General features: G+C 33.2%; 1 long non-coding RNA gene across 1 annotated transcript; it reads right to left on the bottom strand.

The window, feature by feature from the left end:
- Nucleotides 1-8,075: 8,075 nt before the first annotated feature.
- LOC149788849 (uncharacterized) lies at nucleotides 8,076-12,287 on the bottom strand. The gene is made up of 2 exons (XR_016424451.1): nucleotides 12,162-12,287; nucleotides 8,076-8,349 (listed from the first exon to the last, which is right to left on the bottom strand). It is a non-coding gene; the product is annotated as an uncharacterized LOC149788849 (long non-coding RNA).
- Nucleotides 12,288-13,303: the final 1,016 nt, after the last annotated feature.

The raw sequence follows: 13,303 nt of genomic DNA on the forward strand, positions 1-13,303 counted from the left end.
GACTAAAATTTCTCCCTATGGATCCTCTATCTTTTATGTGCTTCGGATGCCTCTCTAGTATTTTGCTTTTCAGTGTTATTTATTATGAAGTCCTATGAGATCTTGAAGCATTTTCTAAAAAAAAAAAGATTTGGACATTTCACTGTAGTTGTTGTTTTCCTGAGTTCCTTCATGCTCAACAAACCTTGAACGTGTTAAAGACCTATCTGTGATTTTTTGACATTAGACATGGATCATTTTTAAAAATGTTATCAAGCTCTCCTTTATGTTTGTATGGAATTATATTTACACAGACTATTTTGTTCATTTTCATTTCTGCAGCATTAATTAGCACATTCCATATCCCAGAAACTTGATCAGTATTATAACTGTACGCATTGACCTTCATGGTGAATGTAATCTTTTCGGAATTATTGTTTGCTTCAAGGTGCCCAATTTAAAAGTCTCCTTTACACTTGTTTGAGGACCGATTCTTCCTTATTCCAATAACCTGGCTCTGAAATATATTACTGTTTTCATATCTGTCACACTAGACTTTTTAAATAAAAAAATATAATACACTGAGCATACCCTTTTAGAAAGTTAGTATTACAAACATATTGAATATGTGGTTTGGTTTATGATTGATTGCTGTGCTCTGCCTTAGAGATTTTAGAGGATATTTTACTTTCAAAGGTGTATGTGATTTCTTGAGCATTGTGTAGCTGTGGTATTTGTTCTAGGTGAGCTGTATATAAAGGCATGTCATTGAGATTCACTTAATATGCATTACAATTAGTTTGCCTTGACTAAATGAGATAAAAAAGTCATGTGAACAAATATTCATAACAAATGCCGAAGAGAAAGAAATTCAAAAGCTAACTTTGTCGAAATGACGTTGATATATATATATATATATATATATATATATATATATATATATATATATATATAGTGTAGCGTGAAAAAATATCCTTTAGATTATATATATATATATATATATATATATATATATATATAGTGTAGCGTGAAAAAATATCCTTTAGATTATATATATATATATATATATATATATATATATATATATATATATATATATAGTATAGCGTGAAAAAATATCCTTTAGATTAAATTATCTTTCTTTATTTCTTTTGTCCTCATTTGCACTCATCTTGACTAAGAAGAACAGTCTAGTATGTCCTAAGTGAAAATGTTGCTGATCAGACATCCGATATGGCAGGAATGGCATCCATCTTGAAAGTATTATTATCTATACCCCCATGAAATGGATGTTCATGTCAACGTGTTGTTTTCGCTTGAAGCCTTTACATATATATCTGCTGTCCTAAATACGAATTGTCAATGCTAATCACAGATTATAAGATCATATCCCTAGGAAAGAGTGCGCCGAAAAGAAGCAAGAAACAGAGAGAAAGAGAGAGGGAGAGAGACAGAGACAGAGCCAGAGCGATAGAGGGATGGGGGAGACGAGGAATTTATTCACTGGAAACGAAATATGGTTCTTCACTGCAAAAAGTAAGATTTATTGCATGTTTGTACCTGATGTTAAGGACAGATCAATGTACAAAAAGCTAAGCATCCTGATGCAATGGCAGAACGTTTCTTTTCCCAGAGACACACCGCTTTCGATGAAGGAAGAATTCGAACCTGCGACGCATAAACAGCACGTGCGGCCGACAAGTCAGAGACTCTTGTAACAAATGTGATTTAACAAGAAAGAACATGGTAAATGAAGGGTACAAATATCGATTAAATTAGCAATAATCAAAACATAATTATGTACTGTTTAAAAAAAAATCTAGTTTACTACTACCATTTCGATATTCCAATGTCTGACTGACTTCCATATATTGAACCCTAACCCCATCCATAATCACATCGCTTTGTAAGTAGTATCAGCTTACGGTCAGATATTTTTTAAAGTTGTTTCATCTGTCGTCAACGTTTTAGCACGACACTACTTTTGCAGCCAAGTTTACAGACATGGTTTTAATGATAAAGTTAATTTATGTGTTTAAATAACATGTACAGCAGTCGTTAAAATAAGTTTTGCTAGAAATGTGTTTGAATATATTTATCGATTAAAACATGTTATTCTATGGAGCTCCTCAATTAACTGATTGAGCACTAACGTAGATAAACAGTGCAAAGAAACATAACTTTTAACGATGAAATATGAAAAACGAGAGTCATGGATTGCCAAAAATCTAGTCAATAAAAAAGCCCATCACATTAATGGCTGAATAATTTGATTATTTTCACACCAGTTACGTTTAAAGGTTACTAATATTCCCTGATTTTCCATACTGATTATACAGGATATTTATAAAAAGGCCTGATACATGTTAAGCATTGTCAAAAATACTCTTACATTCCCTTTAGTTTGTGTCTAATTGATGGATATAAGTTGAATGACAGTTGAATTATAGCAGAGTATACATTTTAGTCTTACTGGCGATGTGCAACTATAGACAAGAAAAAACCTGCTAGATCCGCCTGATAATTTTAACTCTATGGATTTGAAAAGTAAGCTCATCAGCAGAGGGGGTGAATAGACCAAAAATTTAGAATATAATAAAGCTTCCTACGAAGAGAGAGCGAACAGACCAAGTTTTTATACCAAAATGTTTACTCCCTGGATTTGAATAATAAATTCTTTTAACACTAGTCCGTACATTGTTTCAACTCTACATGTATGCACTTTGAGATGATGATACTACTGTTGCAAAGGATGAAGCCCATCAAGGTTGCTTCACCAACTATTCGTGTCTTTACATTCGGGATATTTATACAATCACCCCTAAGACATGTTTTTTAAAAAAGAGATTTAAACATTTTGAAAGCTAAGGGTCTTACATTATTACTGTGAAGAGGAATGCAGCTAGGTGCTATGATGACATTAATTTGAATGGGTGATATCTACAGTTCATCTATGCTGATCTGAGGTCACGCACCCACAATACATGGCTAAATGTTCAAAGTATGGAGATACAATTTAGAACAAAATGCTAATGAACAGTCAATTACAAGTAGTCCGGTTCCATGCATTTTGCTGAAAAACATAAGAAAGCAATGAAAATAAACTCTCCTTGATCTTGAATGTCGAATGTAAACTTGCACGCCATCAATTGATAAAACTAACACATGACTGGTCCGCCTGTTTCTTTATATGTATTCCTGAAATTGTGAAGTAGAATTGAATATTATCGTTTCAACTAAAAAAGAACAATGCACTTACGTTTCAATGCATCACTAAACATAATGACTCAGCTATTTCTTACTATGATCTCTTTATGGCCGCATGTAAACAAAACGATTAAAATTATCTGATTATTTTTTTTTGGCGAGTAGCTACTATTAAAAAAATTGCAAATGATCTGTACTTCAAAGTAACATGAAAGTTTAAACAAATATAAAGTATTCAATTCGAATGGTTATATTTTCGTTAATGCAATATAACTTATGTTGACCTTTTTTCATTATATGTGTCCTGGCTAATGCCAAGTATAGTCTTCGTGAATTTTAAAACTTAGCAAATACAATGGAGTTTATGCAAATGCAAAACAATAAAACTGTTACGTAACGTGGTGTACATATATACCAATGTAAATTTAATTCCGCAAAAATGTCAGTAATTAAGTCATCATCAATCATTACATGGCCTGTTCTATGGATATATATTGAATTGGTTTAGTTACTGCAATAAATGAGTTAACCACCCTACCCCTCCCCCCCCGCAACTAGTGAGAGAAGTTTATTTTATCACAAAGAAAAGAGAACCTTTCATAATTGCTCTTTTCGGGCCTTAGTATTTTTTCGGACCTGACACGGGTTGTCATTTCTAACCCCAGGCTAGCACCCATATCTGACAATTCTCGAGTGCTCATTTCAGACAGCATTTGATGATACACTTGGTCTAATAGTTTCCAAGCAGTGTGGAGTTTACGCTACGCCTAATAACGTTTATCGTAGCATAGCGTCCAAGCTCCACTCATTGAACAATTATATGTGGTTATAGTCATATTCAAATATCATTTACAGATTTGCTTAAATAATGAAAATGTCATCATTCTTTATGATCGTTCTGTCCAAATCTAAGATGTAGACTTACGTTTCGTTTCACACTATTGCTGTCACAGTTTTCAACAATGTCGATAATATCATATTTGGTAATTGCTCATTAAAGGAAGTGCCGCCTTTCGTCGTGATTGAACATTTTAGTTAATTGTATTATATGCAGTTGTTGTATTTTTGTAATACAAATATGTATTATATCAATAAAGATTATCCTCTCTGTGTCGGAATTGTAAAATCCCTCTCACACAATAATTCATTTCTTCCTATATTCGAACTCGGCAAATTTACATTCAGTAGCATTATAATATAAGGTGTGTCCAGCAAGCAAATCCAGTTCTTCTGACGCTTTTGACTTAAAGTTCATTTGTTTCATGGAAAAAGCTGTTGCAGCAAATTTTCATGTAATGACGTATACAATCCCAGAGAACAGATAATGTGAATCTTTGCGTTCTGGTGGAAGCTAAAGTGCACAAACAGCAGCCATGAAATGAACCAGCTTCAAAACAAATGTCCGAATTGGGTCTCGGGGTTTAATGGAAAGGTAAAGCTGCTATGAACAAACTTGCGGATAAAGCGTTTGTCAGACATAACGTTGCCGCAGATTGGTTGGACCTTACAATCATTTTAAACGTACTTGCTGCGAATAAAACAAAATATCAATATGCTAATGAAATAATGAATCAATGCAAGATCATTTTTATTTGTAAAGATGAAAAAAAAGAAGTTGAACGACCACTTATTCCGTCCCTTTTTCTGAACTAATTTGCAAACTTTACAATATTCTCGTCATGCCGTTGATGTGTGTAGAAATAACTGAACCAATTTCAAATTGCTGACGTCTATAGACATATTTTTTTTTCTTTCTATGAATACAGACATAACTGAAACTCATTCATGATGTTGGGTAATAAAGACGTAATTGAATCACATTCACACTGTACTAGAAATTTGCACCGCATTTGAAACTTAAACATTGTTTACATTTTTATTCGAAACGGATTTGACGACCAATCATTGATTAATGTGGCTTAACTATTTCTAAAAGTAAAATTGGTTAAAATGAAAAGGAAATTGGACAAACGCTTGTACTGCTCAGACTGCTCATAATAGTAATACATTCATCTGAGACAAACTCATGTCTGTAAATAATTGGACACATGGATATTGCTGTAAATATATTTTTCAGAATTGTCTCCCTATACATTCACTTCATACTGTCCAAATCTAAGATGGAGTCGTCAGTTTTGCGTCACACTATTGCTGTCACTATTTGCAACTATATCGATAGTATCATATTTGGTAATAGATCGTCAAAGGTAGTGCCACCTTTTGTCATGATTGAATGTTTTATTTAATTGTACTAAAAGCAATTGTTTTATTCTTGTAATAAATAGATGTATTATCTCAAAATAGAATATTGTCCTTTTCGTGTAGGTATTGTAAAATGCCTCTCATACAATAACTAATTTCTTCCTATATTCTAACTCGTCAAATTTACATTCAGCAGCATAATAATATAAGGTGTGTCCAACAAGCAAATGCAATGGTTCTGACGTTATTAACTTAAAGGTCATGTATTTCATGAAAAAGAGGTTGCAGCAAATTTTCATGTAATGACGTATAAAATTCCAGAGAACCGATTCTTGAAAGTTTATGAATCTTTACGTTCTGGTGGAAGTATAAGAGCACAAACATAAGTCTTGAAATGAACAAGCTTCAAAACACATGTCAGAATTGGGTATCGAGGGTTAATGGAGAAGTAAAGCCGCTATCAACAAACGTTCGGATAAATCGTTTGTCAGACCTTACGTTGCCGCTGACTGGTTGGACATTACAATGTTTTCAATCATACTTGCTGGGAATAAAACACAAAGATATCAATCTGTTACAGAAAAGGATGCAAGATAATTTTAGAGTTATTGTGAAGAGGCACCAAAAATGTTGAACGATCACGTGTTCCGTCCCTTTTTCTGAACTAACTTGCAAACAATATTCTCATCATACCGTTGATGCATAGAAATAACTAAACATTTTCAAACTGCTGAGATTTATAGACATAATTTAAAACTATAAATGCTATGAATAAAGACATAACTGAAACACTTCCATGCTGTTGGAGAATAAAGACGTAACTGATCCAATTTCGTACTGTACTTGACATGTGCACCGCACTTGAAAATTAAAAAGTTTGTCATTTTTATCCCGTTCTTTTCTAAGACACGGATCTGTGGAATAATCATTTTTTAATGTGGCATAGCTCTTTCTAAAAGTGACATACTCCAAGAAAAATGGTTAAAGTGAAGAAGACCTTAGCAAAAAGCGTGTCTAGCTCAGACTGCAATTAATAGTAATAAATTCATTTGACACATTTGCATGTCTGTAAATATCATTGACAGAAGGATATTGCTGTAAATACCATTGACATAATGGTCATCCTATACATTCACTCGACTGATCGGCCTATCTGTAAATATATTTGACAGATGAGGGTATCTATGTAAATACATTCGTCAGGTGGATATCTCTGTAAAATTATCGTGAAAGTAGTTTATCTTCAGAAATAAAATTGCCAGATGCATGTGTCTATAAAAACACTTGATATGTGTGTTATCTGTATTTAATTTGAGTTTTTTTTTTGTGAAGTAGTTCGTTTATTTCATTATATGCTGCTGGTAATGGAAAATTGAACATAACTAATGACCTTGTCCAAGATCAGTGACAGTTTTGTAAACAAAACTGGATAACAATAAGGATTAACAAGTTATGGTGAGTCAAGGACATTATAATATCTTCACGCAGCCAGACCTTGTGTACATGCTCTATTGTAACAAACCAACTATATTTTCTAGATTAATGCTCTTTTGACCCTTATCTTGACTTCTCTTTCAAATATAATAAAAAACGTTTCTAGTATATTATAACTATTGTTGACTTGTAAATTAGTCATCTGAGGAGAATCGATTGGGCAGTATATTTGATTTGGGTGAAGTTAATGTAATCAGATAGTTCTTAAGTGTACAGAAAAGGTCTCAGAAATAAAGCTCTTAGCCATAGTGATTTTGAAATATAGTGAATATAACCTGGGGAATCTTGGATTATTTAATTTCAATTCAACTAAAGACTGGTGGCACAATTTAAGGCATTGATATATTATTAGATTTAAGACTACTGGCCACTACAGGTACATTTCAATCTTCAGCTCGGAGATTATTTTGAATAGCACTTTCGATTATGCAGAACTTTGCTCACTACAAATTGTGTTAGCAATAGGAAGACTATTTGGTATTTAATTCGCAATGCCGTGGGTTATTCTGACATTATCACATGTCACCTATGCGTATACATTATTTGTTGAATTTAACAAAGCATGCTGCTTATAACTCTTTTCTGACACATAGATTTAGAACATAGGGTCTTTAAAAATGATCTTTATACAAAAACGTTTGTCGGATGCATCGTTCTGTAAATACATTTCTCAGACATTCCGCTATGTTAATATATTTGACAGACACGTCTTTTTTCTCAATACATTTGACAATTGGATCTCCCTGTCGAATTTTTAAATAATTCATATCTGAAAATGGAAAGGATTTGATTTAAACCCTGAAACCTTTTGACATGGAAAATGTTGTAGAGATAAGAATCTAGTCAGAAAATATAATCCTATATATGCCACCATTCTTCGTAAATCATAACGTATGTTTAATTTAGTCTTAAGGAAGTAATTTTAAATTTATGAAATGGTATACCGATGATTTACCCCCATGATGTTCTCATCACACAACATAACATATATATATATATATATATATATATATATATATATATATATATATATATATATATATATATATATATATATATATATATATATTATTTATCAGCGTATTTTAAAAGTCATCTTGACCGTTTGCAGATTGATTTGTTTTTCAGATTGGTTCTGTTTGGAGAGAGAGAGAGAGAGAGAGTGACGCTGAGGTTGACATACACGAAAGAGACTTGCATCAACGTTTGTTAAGAAATACATTAATCATTTGAAGTACATGTCCAATATGACAGTTCTGACTTGATCATAATGTAGTATATTTTAATTTGTAACAAATGTTCATAAGAAACATGTTTTATCTCTTCATTTTCACTTTCCAAAGAGGCTCGGTAAGAAACGCCCCTGTCTGGTACAATGACGTTTGTCCCCGCTCAATGTATAACCCATCATGCAGGCATCACACGAGTACCATGCAGTGCAGCTAGTACATTTAATCACTCCACACGCTGTAATAATAATAATGATAATAATAATAATAATAATAATAATAGTGCTAATAATGACAATAATAAAAATATGGCCGAAGAAGTCGTAGAAGAAGACGAAGGGGAAACAAACAGCTTCATACCAGGAACATATCAACGATAAAATGTACACAAGATGTAACAATATCATTCTAATAAAGCTGCCGAGCACGAAGTACTACTACTGTAACTACTACTACTAATAATAATAATACAGATTACTTGCAACAAAACTTTTCGCCGATGCGGAAGTTTAGGATAATGCACACAGACATAAACTCAAATATACGGTCTACACACCTGAACACATGTTGGTCAGCCCTCAAAAATTGAACTCCCCCGACGGACAGATGGGAGGACCCATAATTTATATATTTGTTACATTATAAATATATAAATACTAATGACACACTACCAGCCTAGCGAGGTTAAAATGTAAAAGTATATATTTTGTTATTTTCAATATTAACTAAGTACACGTTGATTATTGTCCCCAGAAATTCCATTTAGGGCATACGCCATTTTAGAACACTAACATCTAACTGCCGTTCGCGGTGGTGCTAGTCTTAAATTCTGCCTTCAATTGTATGCGAGAGCAGTTGCAGCTTCTCGTGGGTCAGTGATTCTTCTCGGAGTTTTCCTAGGTTCTTTCTCCACCAGATTTACTGGCCAACTTGAATAGAATATCATGAGCTGACAAATGGCATAACTCATTTAACAACAGCAACAGCATACGAATTACAAGGAACATAATAGAAGTGTTTGGATCATTCATTCCTTATTTTACTAGCATTGGACTCTATAGGTCGAATCGAATCAAATTAGCAACAGCATTTGCAAAATGTCGATAGTGACAGTATTAGTTCTAAATATCGTTGCTACAGTAGTAGCAGTCGAAGCAGCAGCATTAGTAGTAGTAGTAGTAGTAGAAAATCGGCTATAACAGTAGGAGTAGTGGTACTTAGGGGTAATTCTACTGAAATGGTAGTCACAAAAGTGGTAATAATAGTAGGAGTAGCAGTAACAGTAGCAAAATGATTCCTAATGAGAGTAGACGTGGCAAGAAAAGTAGCAAAATGCGTCCTAATAACACTTCAGTTAGCAGTAACAGTAGTAAAACGAGTCATAATAACAGTACAAGTATAATAATATCCTCACAGGATCTATCCCATTCGCATCTGCGCGAGACCATCACTCCAAGAGGTATACAGTTGGACATGTTTTCATACCATCCAACATGTTTATCGATGGTACGACACAATAAAATGGGGCCCCGAGTTGCCGAGTGGCCTAGAGGACTGCACGTTACGGATCACTGCCATATCACCTCTGTCTGCTTGAGACAGAGTATCTCGTTCAGCTAATGTGATTATGCGAGTTAGCTTGTCGGTATCTTCTCTTCGATCCGTGATTCTTTCCTGGGTTTTCCAGGGTTCTTCCTCCACCATTTATACTGTCGTCCGTGTATTGCCTATCTTGTACTGAAAAATGGCGTTAAACCCTACAAGAACAACAGCAACACAATAATCTTGGAAATATTGGCAGATAATATGACATGCGATTGTATAAAACTATAATGGTGGATATGTTTGATTAAAAATGGCAAGACGTCGCAAGATAATATAATGTTGGACATGTTGTCATTCAATAAGTCAAGCGATGGGACGTTAGTATAATGTATATTTCGTTGACATTCCAAATGACAAGCAATGGTACGACACTAACTAGAATTGAAAGTTTTTTTGTCAGAAATAAAATAATGACTCAAATACCAAAATCTTTTCAAGAAGAAAATGCGGAGAGATAGAGTGCAGTTATCGTTAGACAGCTAATGTGTCCAGTCTGATTATCACACAATGTATTTGGTCCCTATGTCGTAATAGGCCGTTTCATTATGACGCCATTTCTTTCGGCTGTATGGCTTTATATACATAATTTCGTTATTACACCATGTATTTTGCAATATGGCTATATATACCGAGTTTATTTTTATACTCCGTATATGGGTCGAATGGTTTATTAGCACAGGAAAAACCTATGCAATTTAGCTAAAATGGGCCGCATGTCTTTACCTACAGAATTTCTTTACTAACCATGACAATGAACCGTATGTTTTTATAACCGATTTTCAATATTACACCATGTGTGTTTGCCGTTCGGCTTTATATGCCGAGTTTATTTTTATACTATGTATATGGGCCGTATGGCTTGATATACTGAATTTTTTATACTAAGTATATGGGTCTTATGGCTTAATATGAGCACAGGAAAACCTATGATATTTAGCACCTACTACCAAACACGAATTTCTAGATTATTTTTGGCCATAGCTATTACGTCAAAACAAACAATCTGGCAATAGGAAAACGAATTTAGCTTTTTAAAATCTCTAAATTTTTCAAAGATAACACTGTCCAAAATATTTAAAAGTTTTTTTTAAACAAGACTTGCAAAATGTATATGGGAGCAAATGCAGATGTATCTCAACAGCATAATGGCATGCATTCGAAACATATTCTGATGTTGTGGGGGTAGATTAAATTTTGTAACTATCTCTATTCAAATTACACTCTGACATTTTGGATGAGTGATCAGAACATTATTGCTTCGATGTATTCAAAACTAATATTTCTGTTGTGGGGAAGTGACCTCAGCATTGTAACTACGAACTGCCTCTTAAATAGACTGATTCCTAACTAAATGTAACTCGTTCGGACATGATCAACGTTATGTAGTATTTAAGAACTAAACAAACTTGAAAGCATCTTTTCTAGTGATGATTTATTAAATATGTTGTACGTCACTGCAAGTACCATTATTTAATGCACATTAGACAGTGGAAAACATTCAATTAGAGTAAGAATTAGGTCAAATAATAAGGAGCTTAATTTAAATGATTTTTTTGTACTGTACAATAAAGAATAAAATGATAATGTATTTAAGCATGCACATATAGTTGAAATGATACATACAGTTTTTATTTTTTCTGATTATAAATGTATGCGTCTTCGCACTCCCTTGGATTTATAATTTATATTTTAATAATCCATGAAGATAAACATTTACTCTAGCTACATTTTACATGCAATGTAACAAAGGACATGCCTAATGGCTGGTCAATGCACACTTAAGTATTCCATCCAATCTCTAGCCAGTATATACATTGTTTCCGAAGTTAATACAGTGAAGTTAATTTACGCGAATAGAACATATTGTACTTTACATGATGCGTTCAATTTATTGGTAATGCAAATATCTAGTATATAAATCCCTTACACACCTTTTACATCTCCAACAAATTAATATGCAAAGACAAGACTATGCAGAAGATAGAAAATTGCATACACATAGATGATAAGTCCTAAGATATCAGACGCATAAGCTAATACATTTTTATCCATAATGGAGGAATTTCTACCCAATACCACGTGTAATGGATGAAAGCCAACCGTTAGGGCAACAAACTGCTACAAAGATAAAGGCAAGATTAGAAGTTAATAGGTCAAATATGAAGCTCATTAAGGTAACAGCATCAGCGTTTCAGAAAGTTACATGCCCAGACTTTGCAAAATAACCTCTCACGTTTTTAAGAGTGATTTAAAATGTTAAAATATGAGGTTGATAGTACATTAGTTGGAGAGAAATCGATCTAGGAGTGATGTTGATATTAATTTGAATGTATTGGGTATATACAGTTTTACTCTGCTGACGTGAATTCACACAGCGAAAAAACAAGTTAGAATGATCAATGTATGAATAAAACATTTAAATAAAATTAAATAAAATATACTTACGAACAGTGAATTGGCCGTATGCAGGTTTCATGCATGTTGCTGCGAAACATAATAAAAAGAAAGAAAGAAAAATTTCTTTCATCGTGAATGTCGAATATCAACTCGCTTGCCTTCCGCTGATAGAATGAACGTACGACTGGGCCGACTACTCATTTATATACTCACCTGTAATTGTGCAGCGTAATTGGGAACGATAGTTGCACATAAAACTACGTATCACTTAATTTAAATTTAGTGCTAGGCGTAATTAATCATATTTCTTACAATGTTTTCTTCAAGGTCGAACGTAAACAAAATTATTACATTTATCAGATTATTTTTCTGGCGAATAGCTACCCTTTGAAAATTTCAACTTGTAAGCAGTGGAAAGCAACAATAAAGTCTAACGAAAATACACAGCATTCATTCGAATAGATATATTTATATAGTCTGCAATATAACTCATTTGGAACTTTCTCTTAAGCTGTGTGCAGGTTAATGCGTATTACAGTCTTGATGACATTTAATGCAATGGATTTCATGCAAATGCTAAACAATACAAAATATTTTACTAACTGAGTGATTTTGTACCGTATTGTAAATATTTAAGTTACAAGCAATGACTTCATGTCCTGTTCTGTAGATATAGATTCGATTTTTTTAGTTATATTTAACTACAAAGAAAATAGAAAGTGCTTCTTTTGGGCCTGAGATCGGTGCTCATATCGAACTTTTCACAAATGATTATTTCGGTACGTTCTCGAGTGTTCATTCCAGACCGCCTTTGAGAAACACTTATTTATATTTCTTTAAAGCCGAGTAGAGGTTGAGTAATGATTGTAAACGTTAATCGTAGTATAGTTTGAAAAATCCACTAATTCAAACAATTACGCGTGGCTATGTTAATCAAATATAATTGAGTGATTTGCTTGAATAATGAAAATGGCATCATTCCTGGTGACTATCCTTTCAAATCTAAAACCTTACTCATAATTTTGTCTTGACACTATTACGGATGCACTTTTCAACAATCTCGATGGTATAATATTTGACAATTCTTCATTAAAGGATATGCCTCCTTGTGCCATGATTGCAAAACAAATATGTATTATTTCAATACAATTGTGTTTTAATGTGGGAGTTGTAAAATCCATCGCATTCAA

Source organism: Sinohyriopsis cumingii, chromosome 11 (assembly GCF_028554795.1).
Source record: "Sinohyriopsis cumingii isolate HCF-2022 chromosome 11, ASM2855479v2, whole genome shotgun sequence".
NCBI lineage: Eukaryota > Metazoa > Mollusca > Bivalvia > Unionida > Unionidae > Sinohyriopsis > Sinohyriopsis cumingii.